This window comes from Ambystoma mexicanum, chromosome 2p, assembly GCF_040938575.1.
Source record: "Ambystoma mexicanum isolate Mex_15411 chromosome 2p, UKY_AmexF1_1, whole genome shotgun sequence".
Classification (NCBI taxonomy): Eukaryota; Metazoa; Chordata; class Amphibia; order Caudata; family Ambystomatidae; genus Ambystoma; species Ambystoma mexicanum.
Genome location: NC_090923.1, coordinates 1,214,650,285 through 1,214,663,716, shown reverse-complemented (window position 1 = coordinate 1,214,663,716; position 13,432 = coordinate 1,214,650,285).

Genomic DNA, 13,432 nt, shown 5'->3' with positions numbered 1-13,432 from the left:
GTTATTTCAAGGAATAGTTTCCTTTCAAGATTACAGAACATTTTAACCATAAAAAAGAAGTTTGGTGGAAGTTTGGTATTTCTCGTTAAAGGAATGGCTATGTAAGTAAACATTCTTATATGCATAGTACTCTTATGACACCTTCAACACAACAAGTACATTTCAAAGCAGATAATTTACAAAAGTTTGACAAACTTTGATCTATCCTGGTTTAAATGAACGGGATACTAAACCTAGCTCCATCCATAATATCTCTGGGGTCCGAATTTCGAGTTCCTTAAAACATTTATAGAAGTACGTTTTCCGTAAATCTGACAGGGCTGGAGAGTAGATTACGAAGTGTTTTAGAGTTTCTGGTGTGGTAGTATTGGTACAATGCCGACGGGCTCTAGCTAAAGGATTGGCATGTGTTGTAATTCCTGAATGATTCCTAGTTGGCCATATGTTAAATCCAAATCTGAGAAATATTGTCTGATATTTTGACGATGGAAATTTCAGAAGGTATGATTCTAGTTTATTCATAGCTTTCAAATTGAAGTGCCCGTTTTTATAACACTCATATTTTTGCATCATTTGTCAAGTATTCTGCCAGTCGTACGCCCAAAGTTTATGTTTGGGTTTATTGGGGTTGGTCATTAGTAAGTCTGCGGTGCTGTCAGCAACGCTCATATATTTTGTTGCTGTCTGAAGCCATGGCATTAATGAGTTGTCAAAATCAGAGGTATTCATTTTAGCTATTATTGATAACAATGAGTTTGACTTTGGAGCTAGTAAATATTTCTGATAGAAAGATAGTAATTTCCAAATTTCAATTATATTAAGGGATAACAGCCCTACTTCATGTCTTATAATCTCCATGGGCATACAAGGTGGGAGCATTAATATTTTCTTCCGAAACACTCCTTCAAGCTTTTTCCAGTATTGAATGCCCTTATATTGCCTTGATTCAGCTCTGTACGTGACTATGGGCATTACGTTTTGTTTGTAGTAAGTAATTACTGGTTCAAAGGAAAATGTACCAAATACTCTATGTATTAGTCGTGCCTGTGAGATAGCTATTTAAATTTTAGCTCACAAGGTTTATGGTATGGTAGGTCAACTGGATTATTTTTTGTGTTTAGTCCCAAGTAACAATATTCATTAGTTGTGATTAGAGCTGTTCTGTTGGGCATCCATTTAAAACTTTGTCTGTTTTTAGTATTGTTGCATGATAACACTTTAGTTTTTTCCAAGTTTATGGAGAGTTGGTTTACTTCGGCATAGCTTCGAAGGGCATGGAGCAGTTTTTGTAGTCCTATAGTTTTTTTTATATCAACACATGGTTGTCAGCATACAACAACCACGATAATACAGAGGGGCCTATATTTGGGGAATCAGAACATACCGCCCGTAAAGAATTACCAATGTCAGCTATAAAAAAATTAAATAGGGTCGCTGCTAGGATGAACCCCTGCTTAAGTCCTTAGTTTGTTTGGATTGAACTACTTAATTTACCATCTTGTGTTAAGCGAACCTAAATCGAGGTTTCAGAGTAAAATTGTTTTATTAATGTTTGAATATAAGCTGGACATTTTGCTTTTTCTAAATTTTTAAAAGAGAAGTTCTCTAGAGATGGACTCGAAGGCCATTTTAAAGTCAATAAAGGCCATGTATATAGTTTGGCTGATGAGTTACCCTGTGTATTTTATTAACGATAAGGCTAGCAGCTTGATCAAAGTTGCTAGGCCTGGTAAAAATCCTGTTTGGTAGTTGTCCACTAATTGGTTTTCAATAACCCACATAGTGACATCTTTGAGTAATAGCCGGGCAAATATCTTCCCTGGGACATCTAATAAATCTATTGGTCGATAGTTCTGCGGGAGCTCATGATCCTCTTTTTTGAAGAATGTTATAATGATCTTTTTTTTCCAAGAGGGAGGTATTTGATGATTTTGTATCACATTGGAAAATATATCATGTAATATGTCAGCCCAAGCATAGCGCTGGTTAGGCAATCCGGCCCAGGGGCACGGGACAAACTTAATTTAGTTATTTGAATTCAAATGTCATCTCTATCAAAGATCAGTGATTCTCCTGTTGCCCACGCCATGGTTGGTGTGGTGCTCATTTTTACGGTAGATTGATAAAGCTCCTCATAATAGGAGATCCAGGTTATTACATGAAACTGTAAAAAAAATGGACAATGCTCTTCAGAAATGTGTGGGTGCCAGTTTATGGGAAAATCCAAACGTCACACTTCAAGGAAAACCTTTCTCGTGGAACATGTGGACAAGCCAAGACTTCTATGATAGATGTAAGCCAATTATGTCTGTTGTTGGGCAGAACTGGGAGTGCTGTGGTCATGTGACCAGCTTTGCCTCCTGCCTGCCCCACCTACCTCCAACAACTGTTTTCCCGCCTCACAGCGGATACTTGGGGGCCACATGCAGCCAGCATTCCGCAGTGCTGGGAGTGCCTCGATCACGTGGCCAGCTTCACCTTCCACCTGCCTCTGCCACTTCAATCAGAAGTGTTCCTGCATTATACCTGACACTTAAAAGGCAAAGGCAGCCGGGGCTCAGCAGTGCTGGGAGTGCCTTGGTCACATGACTAATGCTACCTCCCACCCACCTCTATTAACAGTTTTTCCCTGTTACAGTGGACACTTAGGTGACAGATGCAGCCGGAGTTTAGCAATACTGGAGTGCGTTGGTGATGTGACCAGCTTTGCCTCACACTTGCCCCACCAACTTCCATCAGCTGTTTTCAGCCTTACAGTGGACACTCGAGAGACATATTGCGCCTGCATTCGGCAGTGCTGAGAGTGCCTTACTCACATGAATAGCTCGTCCAGCCACGTGCCCCATCCACCTCCATCAGATGTTTCCCATCTTACAGGGGACATACGCAACCGGCATTTGACAGTGGTTTGGTCACTTGGACAGCTCTACCCCCCCTCACCAGCTGTTTTTACCAACAAACTGCTGAATGAGCTTTTCCTAAGTGTCCTCACCATTGGCTCGCTCAGCTAAGGAGGAGGACAAAGACATGACCTTATTGTGCCTGTTGGGGCCCAAGCGCAAGAACCCCTGCCCATATTGCCCTGGCAAGACATCATTATGTACCTTCTGCAGCCACAGGACATCCCTTCGCTCACAAGGACACAGGCCTACCAACTCCCACTGCACCAATACTCTGTGAATCCTCATCCCACTCATTTCCACACCACCTCCACTCTCCACTCACCAAATAATTCTTATTACCCTCAATCAGCAGCCTTTGTGCTACAGATTTTGCCACCCTCATTACCCCTTAAAAGCGTGATGCTATCTTTATCACTGATCCACGTTTCTCTTCCTCTTCTTCCCATGAGCTAGGCATCCACGTCCCTCCTGGGTACGGCAACAACATGCCAAATACAGAGAGAGAGAGAATGTTGGAGGAAGCCTCACAGCCATCCACAAATCTGACTGAGTTTGTACCATACAGAACTGTGTGGCAGTGAAAGCCACGGAGCTCCTCTCATGGCACTTCCCACTATCACAAATACAGACTGAAACCTTCCACCTCATCTATCGCCTTCCTCCCTGGTGTAGGAACCTCTGTTGTGAGAGCAACATCTTCATCACATCAGCATTTGCCTCGCACTGAATACACATCTTCTTTGGTGACTTCAACTTACCGGGAATCCGTACCACTAACAGCATTGAGAGCGCTCTCCCTACTCTCATGGACTTAATAGACATAAACCAGCATTCATTGAGCCCTACTAACATTAGGGGCATGATACTGAACCTAGTCTTCTTCACCTCTCCACTAGTCAAATGCTTCAACCCTACACCATTGACTCGACAGGCCACACCTCCATCGTCACTCACCCTCCTCCTCCTTACTAACACACGACTGGGTAAGCCTACTATGACTCTATGATACTATTACAGGCTTGGCCTGCTGCCCATCATACCAGTTTTCATCCAGCCCCACCACGCCACCTCAGGCACAGCAGACACTCGGCACTTGGACACAAATCATACACAGGAGACCAGAAGTAGAGAGAAAATGGCTGCAATGGAAACTCACACCAGTGCATAGGAGGGCTGCATTCTGCTCTGCCCCACCCAGGCCTGGCTCATACGTATGTACAATGGAGTAGCTAAATCTGTTCTCCACCCATAAAACAGTACGTATAATTCACGTATTATAACAAACATGTCATTTCGCCAAACAGGGAACGAAGCCTGCAGTTGCGAAAGGCACGAAGCAGCCTCCGGCAGCCTTGGGATTTGTGCCAGCAGTGTCATCACTGCGTACTTCTCGGGAGGGGCTCGTCATGCCCGGCAGTCTGAGGCCTCACAGTATTCCACAGCTCAGCTGTGCGGTGCTATGCTCTGCGACATCGCTTGGCATGGGTGTTCAGCTGTTAGGCCAGTCTTTTAGGCAAGTCCGTAGGCCAGTCCATTTGCATCCGATGAATCTCAAAGAAACCAAAAGAAAGGGCAGAATCAGAAAGGTAGCAGATACTACTTCAGGAACTTCTCTATGGAAGCTCTGGAACAGTCAGTCTTGCAACAATAGAATCAGTTAGACCAATCAACTATGATGCTCTCTACCTTTAACTGCACAAAAACAGAACTGGTAGTGTCGAAGTGGGAGGCAGACTAAAATGAGGGAGGCCATGAAGGAGACCCCAGGCAGGGCCACAGTTTAAGTCCAGCGAGTGAACAGACCCAGGTGAGGTTGGGTTGTATATGCGGACTGGGCCACCACCTCTGACAATAACAGGCAGGATACACAAGAAAGTGGGAACACAAAAGAAGGCACCAAAGTCTTTGCAGAAATTAGGAACAGATTTATTACAGCCAGCAAAGTAGGCACATTGCCAGCAGAGTAAGTTTGGCACCTTGGACATGGATGATTGCCTGCACTGGGCTGAAGGCACAAGGCGGGTCATTGATGGCAGGCATGCTAGCTAGGCACACCCACTGGCATGGGACACGGACCCCAGGGAGAAGGGTTGAAGAGGGTAAGGGCAGATAGAAGGGGGAGAGACATGGGAACAAGTCGGTGGAAAGATGAGCAATAGCCCAAAGGAGGGGCGGTGAAGAAAAGTAGAGAGAATATGAGGGAGAGAGGAAGAGAAAAAAGAGAAGGAGGAAGCAAGAGCGAGAAAGAGAGAGAGTAAGAGAAGGAAAGAGGGAAGAGAGAGAGGGATAATGAAAGAGAGAGAGAGAATGACAAGAGAGAGAGGGAGCAAGAGATAAGGGAAGAGACAGAGAAGGTGAGAGAGGGAGAGAAAGGGAGACAGGAAGAAGAGAAAAAGAGAGAAAGAGAGAAAGAGAGAAAGGCAGAGAAGGAGAGAAAGAGGGAAACAGAGAGGGAACGAGAGAGAAGGGCAGGGGGCAGAGACAGAGGCCAGCAGGTGAGGTTAAGGGGTACCCAGGGAGGGAAGGGAAGAGGGAGAACAGACCGGGAGAAGTGTACCTGATGAGGGCCTCTGCAAGTTCCCTTCCCTCCACCCATCCAGAACAGTACTGCAACCTAAAAAGAGCGAGCCACAGTCCCCTGTCCACTTATAAGGCTGTGCTCTGCCCCTCCAGAGCCCGACCCCTCCTGCCTCCCCCAATGAACACAATAGTTCACAGGGCCCAAGTGACAGGAAAAGGGCAGGAATTTATAGGGTGTAGGATGACACATGCAGGCACAGGCCCCACCCCTTCCACATCTGTCTCTCCCCCTCCAGGGCCTTCTGTACTTTTCCCATGGCTTGGGGAAGTTTGTACAGGAAAGGGGCAGGGATATGACAGGTGGGAAAACATACCACATGATGGACACAATGGTTCCCACACAGTTGTTCCAGGGTCCATAGGGGCTGGTGACAGGCAGAGGGGTCAGGTGGACAAATATAGGCAGGCCCACTTGATCGGGAGGAAATTGTTCCCAGGAAGGCAATGGTAGATGACATGATGAACACAGTTTGCCACGTGATAGGAAGGGGGAGATGTGATCGCAGGATGAGGACAGGGGGGTACACATGCATGGACTGGGTAGGTCTCCAGAGGGGAGGGGAAGAGTTTCTCAAGCAGAGGTGATTCACTGGCCATAACATGGCAGCTATTAGCTGTGCCTGGGGTGGGAACAACCTTCAAGTAATACATTGAAATGTAACAGGCCCCTGTGTCATACAGTGAAATACATTTGTGGAAATGAAAAGTCATGCAATACATTAAAAGCAAGAAGTGTCATATATGAGAAACACAGGTGAAGGCTGCCAGGGGTCCACATGTGGAGACTGCCATTTCCATAGCCCCCTCTGGTCCAGAATGGGCCATATCTACTGGGCTGGGGACCAGCATCACACCTCAATCTTTGGCAAGTCTGTAAAGTTCTTTCTTTATGGAGTCTGGATCCCAGCATGTGAGGGGGATATGAGCCATGGTGAACTAGGGCCCAAGGGCTGCCAAGACCTTGATATGAGGCACCAGAGCAGTTTGCAGAAGACAATTAGTGCAAGCCAACCCCCCAACAGCAAACAGGACATATAAAAGCATTGTTCCCCTGAAGGAGCTGAACCTGTTTTTAATTCTATCCAGAAAGTCTTTGGATGTATTCCACGGGATGTCCCCAAGGGAGGTGATGTGAGTGGCATGGTCAAAGATGTTATCAAAGGAGTCTGGATCCAAACATTGCACACACTCTGCAATGGACAGCCAATGTCAGGTTGTTTCTGAGCCCATTTTCTCAACTCCCTCTGCTCAGCAGCCAATGTTCCAAGTGAAAGAGCATCCTCATTCGCCATCACTTGCAGAAGTTCCTGCAACTAATATACAGCCCAACCCACTCTCATGACACAAATGTTGGGTACTGCTGTGGTGCCATACAGCTGTGAATTCATCGGAGGAGTGAAGGTGTTCACAGTGTCATGGGCATGTTGTAGGTCACGGGCATTATTTAAATTTTTTCGGGAGGTCTTTCTTTGGTAATCCTGATGGCGGCACTGTCTGGCCCAGAGTGCAGCTGGCACTACATACTTTTGGCAGCTTTTGGTACTTGCTGCAGTGGATCCAGAAGAGATTTTCAGGTGCCAACCAGGTGTCTGTTGGCTGGTACATAGGCAAGGGTAGCTTCCAAAACCGTCAGGAAATGTAAGGTAGGAGGCAGGCTGTATTGTTGGAAAATGTGTTGGGGCATTCTCACAGGGAGAGGATGTACAGTTTGCTGGGTCTTCAGGGCAGTCCACATTAGACCTTGTCATTTTACTCAAAACAGGCAAGCTCGTGCGGCCAGAGCACCATGGACTGGCATCTGGTGCTGGTGCCTACATCTTCTTCTCTTTCCCCGTTCGAAGCACACAGGGAAGGTGGCCTTGTACCACACAGTTAGAGTAACTTTTTAACAGGTATGCACTGGGCTTGGAGGAGACACTGGCAGGTATGGCCTGGAGCAAGAATTGTTCACCCTGTTGGGAAGTCATATGTGCAGAGACCGAGCAGTTGGTTTGATTGAGATTGCAGGCTGCAAAATGGCAGATCTGGAGGAAAGAGTTCTCTGGATAGTCTGTTAATGCAGGAGGGAGCGGCAGCGGGAGCAGAGCAAGCATAAACTGTCTGATGTTGGACATTAAAGGAGTGGCTTTGGGGATTCAGAGTGAGCAAGAAAACTCAGTTGGCGCAGAGCATGTGCAGATGAGTCAGTCTATCTTTCCTTCAAGTCTTTCGGAGACCATAGGAAACGTTCACTAGATCCGGGGGAAAGCAGAGATCTCACAATAAAGCAAACCCGAAAGAAAAACTGGTAGAAAAAGGTGGCACAATGGCCTAGTGCAATAACGAAAGATGAAAGGCAAAGCTGGTATGCTGGAACAGAACATTTTCAATAAAATAAACTTAAAAACAAAGTGAGCTGGGTACACTGTAGCTGTATGATGGTCACACTGAGATACTAGGGGACATTCAAAAGCGGAGATGTTAAACCTCAAACGCAGGTCGAACTCCAAACATACAATATTCCAATTATAGCAGTGGACAAATGCCAAAAATGAAAAAAAGATCTTCTTTTAAGGAGATAAATCTTAAAACAAAATCCAAGAAATAAAAAAAATGTATATTTACGATTAAAATACAAACATTTAAATATAAAAAATAAATAAAAAAGGCCAAAATTCTTATAAAAATGTTTTTTTTAAATTTACTAAATGTTATCCAACAAAATTACTGTTCAAGAGACCAGAATCAAAACTATCTGAGTTCCAAAAACAGCGAATCTAAAACAACAAAAACACATCTAACTTCAAAAAATGTTAAAGAAAAAACATATATATTGATTTTCAAATCTGACAGCTCACTAACCATGGCGAGCAAAAATATACTCTTCCCCTGCTGGCAGGGTCTCTGAGTGGAGATTTTGTTGGAAGAAAATTGTCCATGATCTGGGGTGCAGTGTCTTAGCTCTCCCCCTTCTCCACTAAATGCAATCTTTGCTGGCCTGGTACAGGTTGTGCCTCGATGGCCTGGCTTCAGATCTGTTTTATAACTGAAATATGGTGTTTGGAATATGCCAGAACTGAATCATCAGTCAATGCCAAAGGCAACCTGTTCACAGAAGGAGGAGCCATAGCTAGGCGGGGCATTGATCTTGCCATCATGATCTCAAAGGGAGAGAGTACAGCAAAGCGGCTGGGCATACTTTTCATTTACATGAGGGCAAGAGGCAACGTGCCTGGCCATCTCAGTCCAGTCTGTGCACACACGTCTGACAGCTTGTAGCTCCCCATTCCTCCTTCCTGTTTTCCCCAACATTTCTGTTCTATTTCGTCCCTAGGGTAGCTTGCAGTATGTTTAGCAATGTTGTCAGTTCTGGAATGGCACCTTATACTGGTAAAATGGGGAGAATGGACCTGAGACACAAAATAATAGTGCAGAGACAAGAGAGTAGGGCAGCACCGACAGGGTCAAGCAGAGTGCTGTAGTAGGCCAGAAAATGCAGTGCACCACAATGATGCAGGCACCTTAGATTGGATGCCCCTCTATCCCTACAGCTGTGACAGTCCGGCCAAACACTGGGGCATCCCGGAACTCCCCCAGCCTTGGTGTACTGAAGGTGGATCCTGTGTCCACCAGAATCATGGCATGCTTGTTACCTAACTGTGATGTCATATACGGACTACTGATTGGGAAGGGGATGGTTAGGGCAAGGAGTTGTTGTGCCAGAGATACTGCGTCTGGGGTCAGTTCCTGTCAAGCTTGAGGGAACTGCAAGGAACTCTGGTCTGGCTGCTGGGTCCAGGGTTGCCAGAAGAGGCACCCTGGCTGTTTTTATTACTGGCTGGGAGATGAGAGGCATTGGTCTGGGATCTGGCCTGGGGTTGTCCAGGCTTGGGTGATGGGCAAGAACCAGCATTATGATCTGGGGTTCTAGGCTGAGCGGGAGCTGAAAGTGACCATACAGGCATGGTGCAGGTAGCTGCGATTGGCTCTGTGCAGACAGGGCTGTGCCCTTGTCCTGCTGATACTGAATCCTTTGAGGACAGTTGTACTTTCACTGGCCCCATTCTTAACAATAGACGCACTGATCCTGATGCACGCAGTGATCTTACTGGGATGGGCACCAGACTGGGGTGGATACTGGTTTGGGCATGCTGAAGCATGTACCTAGGGTTCTTTTTTAAAATTCCTTTATTGGTTTCATAACATCACAAACATTGGAAAAAAAGACAAATACAGACAATGGTTAATTCCCCCAACCCATACAATACAACAATGATGACCATAGTAAGGAAAACAGTGACATTGTAGATTATGCATCAGATAAGAGACCTGAGCTATTAGAGGCACCCCCCTGCTCATAGATAGTCTGCATAAGGGCCCCAGATGTTCCTTGGCCTGGTATTCGGGTGCACAGCTGCACAGTATTCAGTCTCCCTATCATAACAGATCAAAATGTCTGCCGTTCACTGGTCATATGCAGGGGGATGTCCCGTCCACCACACCATGGCAACCCTTCTTCTTGCAAGCAACAATAACAGATCCAGGTCGTGCTTAGGCACATTTTGTTGTGTACCCCGACAAAGTAACCATTGGCAAAGGTAACATCTCCTCCTCAGCAATCTCACAAATAGTGTCATATGCCCGTGACCAAAAAGCCTGTATACGTGGACAGCTCCATGCCAAATTTATGAATGTAGTGGGTGAAGCTCCACATCTCCGGCACGAGTCCGGTGTCTCAGGAAAAAACGTATGTAGGTCAACTGGGGTTGGATAAAACTGATGTAGACATTTAAAGCGGATCAGCTTGAATCAACTATTGACGGCGACGCTCCCAAACGCACAACAGAACCTCCAAGCGTCATCTGGAATGGGAATACCCAGAGCACTCTCCCACTTGCTGAAAGAATCATCCACCCATCCCACTGTCATCTTGAATTGCCTGCTAAGGAATAGATCCTGCCAGCATGAGATACCCAACTTGGCCATTCACTGCGTGTAGGCCTTTTCCCCCCGTCACTAGGATCCCTGGGACATGCGTGACAGGAAGGAGTGGGGAATACAGAACCTCCTGATGCGTCACTCCCTCAATCCGCCGCCAGGCACCGCACATGATCTCTACCATGCTGTGAGCTCTAGGCATACACTGCAGTAAAGTGAGAATAACTGCACTCAGGATTGACGGGGCCGCCATCGCTCTCTCAATCTGGACATGCGATCTCTCTGGGACAGGATCATACCAGTAAGCAAGGAATGAAGTCTGTGCTGAAACTCAATAAGCCTAAAGGTCGGGAAGTGCAAGGCCCCCCTTTCCAAGGGAGAAACCAACTTGCTCCAGTGCATTCACACCTGATTTCCCTGCCATATAAAGCATGTAATTGACACTGTCAGTGATTCAAAGGAAAATTTAACATATGGGTGAAATAAGGAGGTGAATCGGAGGTGGCGTACAATGAAACGCTACCTCCGTTCTGCCTTCCTGGTAGAGTGAGTGCTCCCTCAACATGGTGGCGGACCCATAGACAATGTTTCGGAGTGGCGCAGCGGGCAAGGGACTGAACTGCTGCGGACACCGAAATAGTCCGGGAGTGTGGGCTGAGGCAGAAACGTAGGACAGCTCGACTGGGAGCAGCGTACAGCGGTGAGTGGCTGCAGCTTCGGCTGGTGTGGAGGAGACTGTCGGGTGCTTCCACCGGGAGGAGGAACGGGCCGGGCTCATGCTTGCAGAAATCACACATGCTCTGCATACTGAGGGAGGCAAACAGCGGTTAAGAGGACAACCAGGCCGGTGCAGGGGTAATCACCAGGCCTGCCTTGAAACTGGACGCGGGGGGTGCAAACAAGGAGCACAATCGAAGAACAAGCAGAGGCATAGCATGGCCCAGCCCAGTGCAGCGGACGGAGAGAACAACACATAGATAACGGCCATAGGAATCAAAGCGGGCAAACCGAAGAACAGAGAAGCGTGGTTGGACCCCCCCCCCTTTGCGGGAGGCGCAAGGTACCCCCGTGCATGTAAGCATGCAGAAACACACTGGGAAAGCAGTGACATTGCTCACCGTACCCACCAGCTAATTTGCAGTCGCGCACAGCGCACCCCCCCACCCCGGAACGCAAGCACAGCAGGGACAAACAAGGTTGTATACCTTACATCCCCCTGCACAGCACCTGGCATCAGCATGCAGAGGGCCACCAACTCCCCGGTAGTGGAATAAGCATGCTGGGAGCTGAACAGCCATGGGGCACAAGCAAGCAAACAGCTGGAAGCGAGATAGCAGGCAGCGGATAGACGGTACAAGCTGGGACAGTACAGGACAGCCCAATGGGGCAGCCCAACTGGGCCCAGGAACAGGAAAATGACCAGCAGTATCAGCAGCACCCGACTAGGCCACAGCAGCAGGGCATAAGGACTTACCCAAAAGAATAGCAAACACCAAGACCAGGCATCCATACGCCCAGCGCAGGGAAACATAAGGATACGTAAGCTATCAGGAAACAGTGCAGAACAGTCAAGTTAAACACGAAAATGTCGTCCAAAGCATCCAAAAACAAATACAAACAATTAGTCACCAACACTGGTGAGCCCACCATGATAGCACCTCCAACGCAGCAAGAACATCCAGAATAGATGGAGGAAGATCTACAGGTACTAGTAGCAATAGCAGCTCTAAAGATTGCGCTTGAGACAAAGATGGATGCCATCAGCCTAGACGTCAACCTCCGGAGGCAAGATGTGAGAGCATTGGCAGACCAAACAGGGACCATGGAAAAACAAGTCAGAGAAAACGTGATAAGCCGCAAGAGCAAAATGAAAGACATATCGATACTGCAACAACAAATAAGAAACCTGGATGGTAGAGTTGAAGATGCAGAGGGCCAGGGCAGAAGGAACAACGTCAGAATCATTTGGCTTCCCTAGGAGGAGGAAGGAACTAACCCCACAATTTATGTAGCGAACATGCTGCTACAGGAAATAGGCCATGGAAGCTTTATCCAAGGTTTCACAGTAGAAAGAGCATACAGATCGCTGGCCAGAAAGCCACCGCCAGGAGCCCCACCGAGGCCCATCATAGCCCAGATTCTAGAGTATATGAATAGAGAAAAGATCCTGGAACACTTTAGAAAAGGAGGCACGATACGTAGAGCATCAGCGAAAATAACCGCATACCCGGACTACACCCTACAGGTACAAAAACAAGGATTCACTTTGCAGCAGTAAAGAGGAGGCTTCATGACTCTAACCTCAAATATATGCTGCTATACCCAGCTATGCTTAAAATAATAAGTAAGGGACGGGCCATGTTCTTCCATACCCCAGAGGATGCACATGGATGGATGGACACAGAAAACATACCAACGATATCTGAAAACCGAAGTGTACAGAAGAGGGACACATGGAGGGGGGCTTCGAATGTATGGAAGGGAGGGCAGATGCTCTGAAATTGAACCAACAATGAGGAGCCCTACGCCGGCAAGGAAACTACATTTGGCAACACAACAACTTAACAAAGAAAAGGAGTGATCATTGAGGACCCCAGATCACCATGAGCAAAAGACCAAGGAATGTCCTATGCCCGAGATTAGTTTCTTGTTTACGGATACTAGCGGTTACGTATCCACCTGCTGCTCTCCGGACACCAAGAAGCAGGATGTTAGTGTGGGAGTGAAGAAGCAGGAATGCCTGAGCACAAGGTACACAGTGTTGGGGGGGAGACACAGGGGGAAGGTGGGAAAGTTGGGGGACAGCCAATTCGACCATACTGCATGTGCATGACAGGAACAGAGTACCAGAGACATATACAGGATATTATGATTGCAATGGGAGACCTTAAGATAGCCTCCTGGAACGTGAGAGGACTTAATAGCTACATTAAAAGGAATAGGGTAATGACATATTTACGCCGACAAAAGATAGACTTTGCGCTCTTACAGGGGACACACCTTACCGATGAGAAACTAGCTGTGCTTACGAA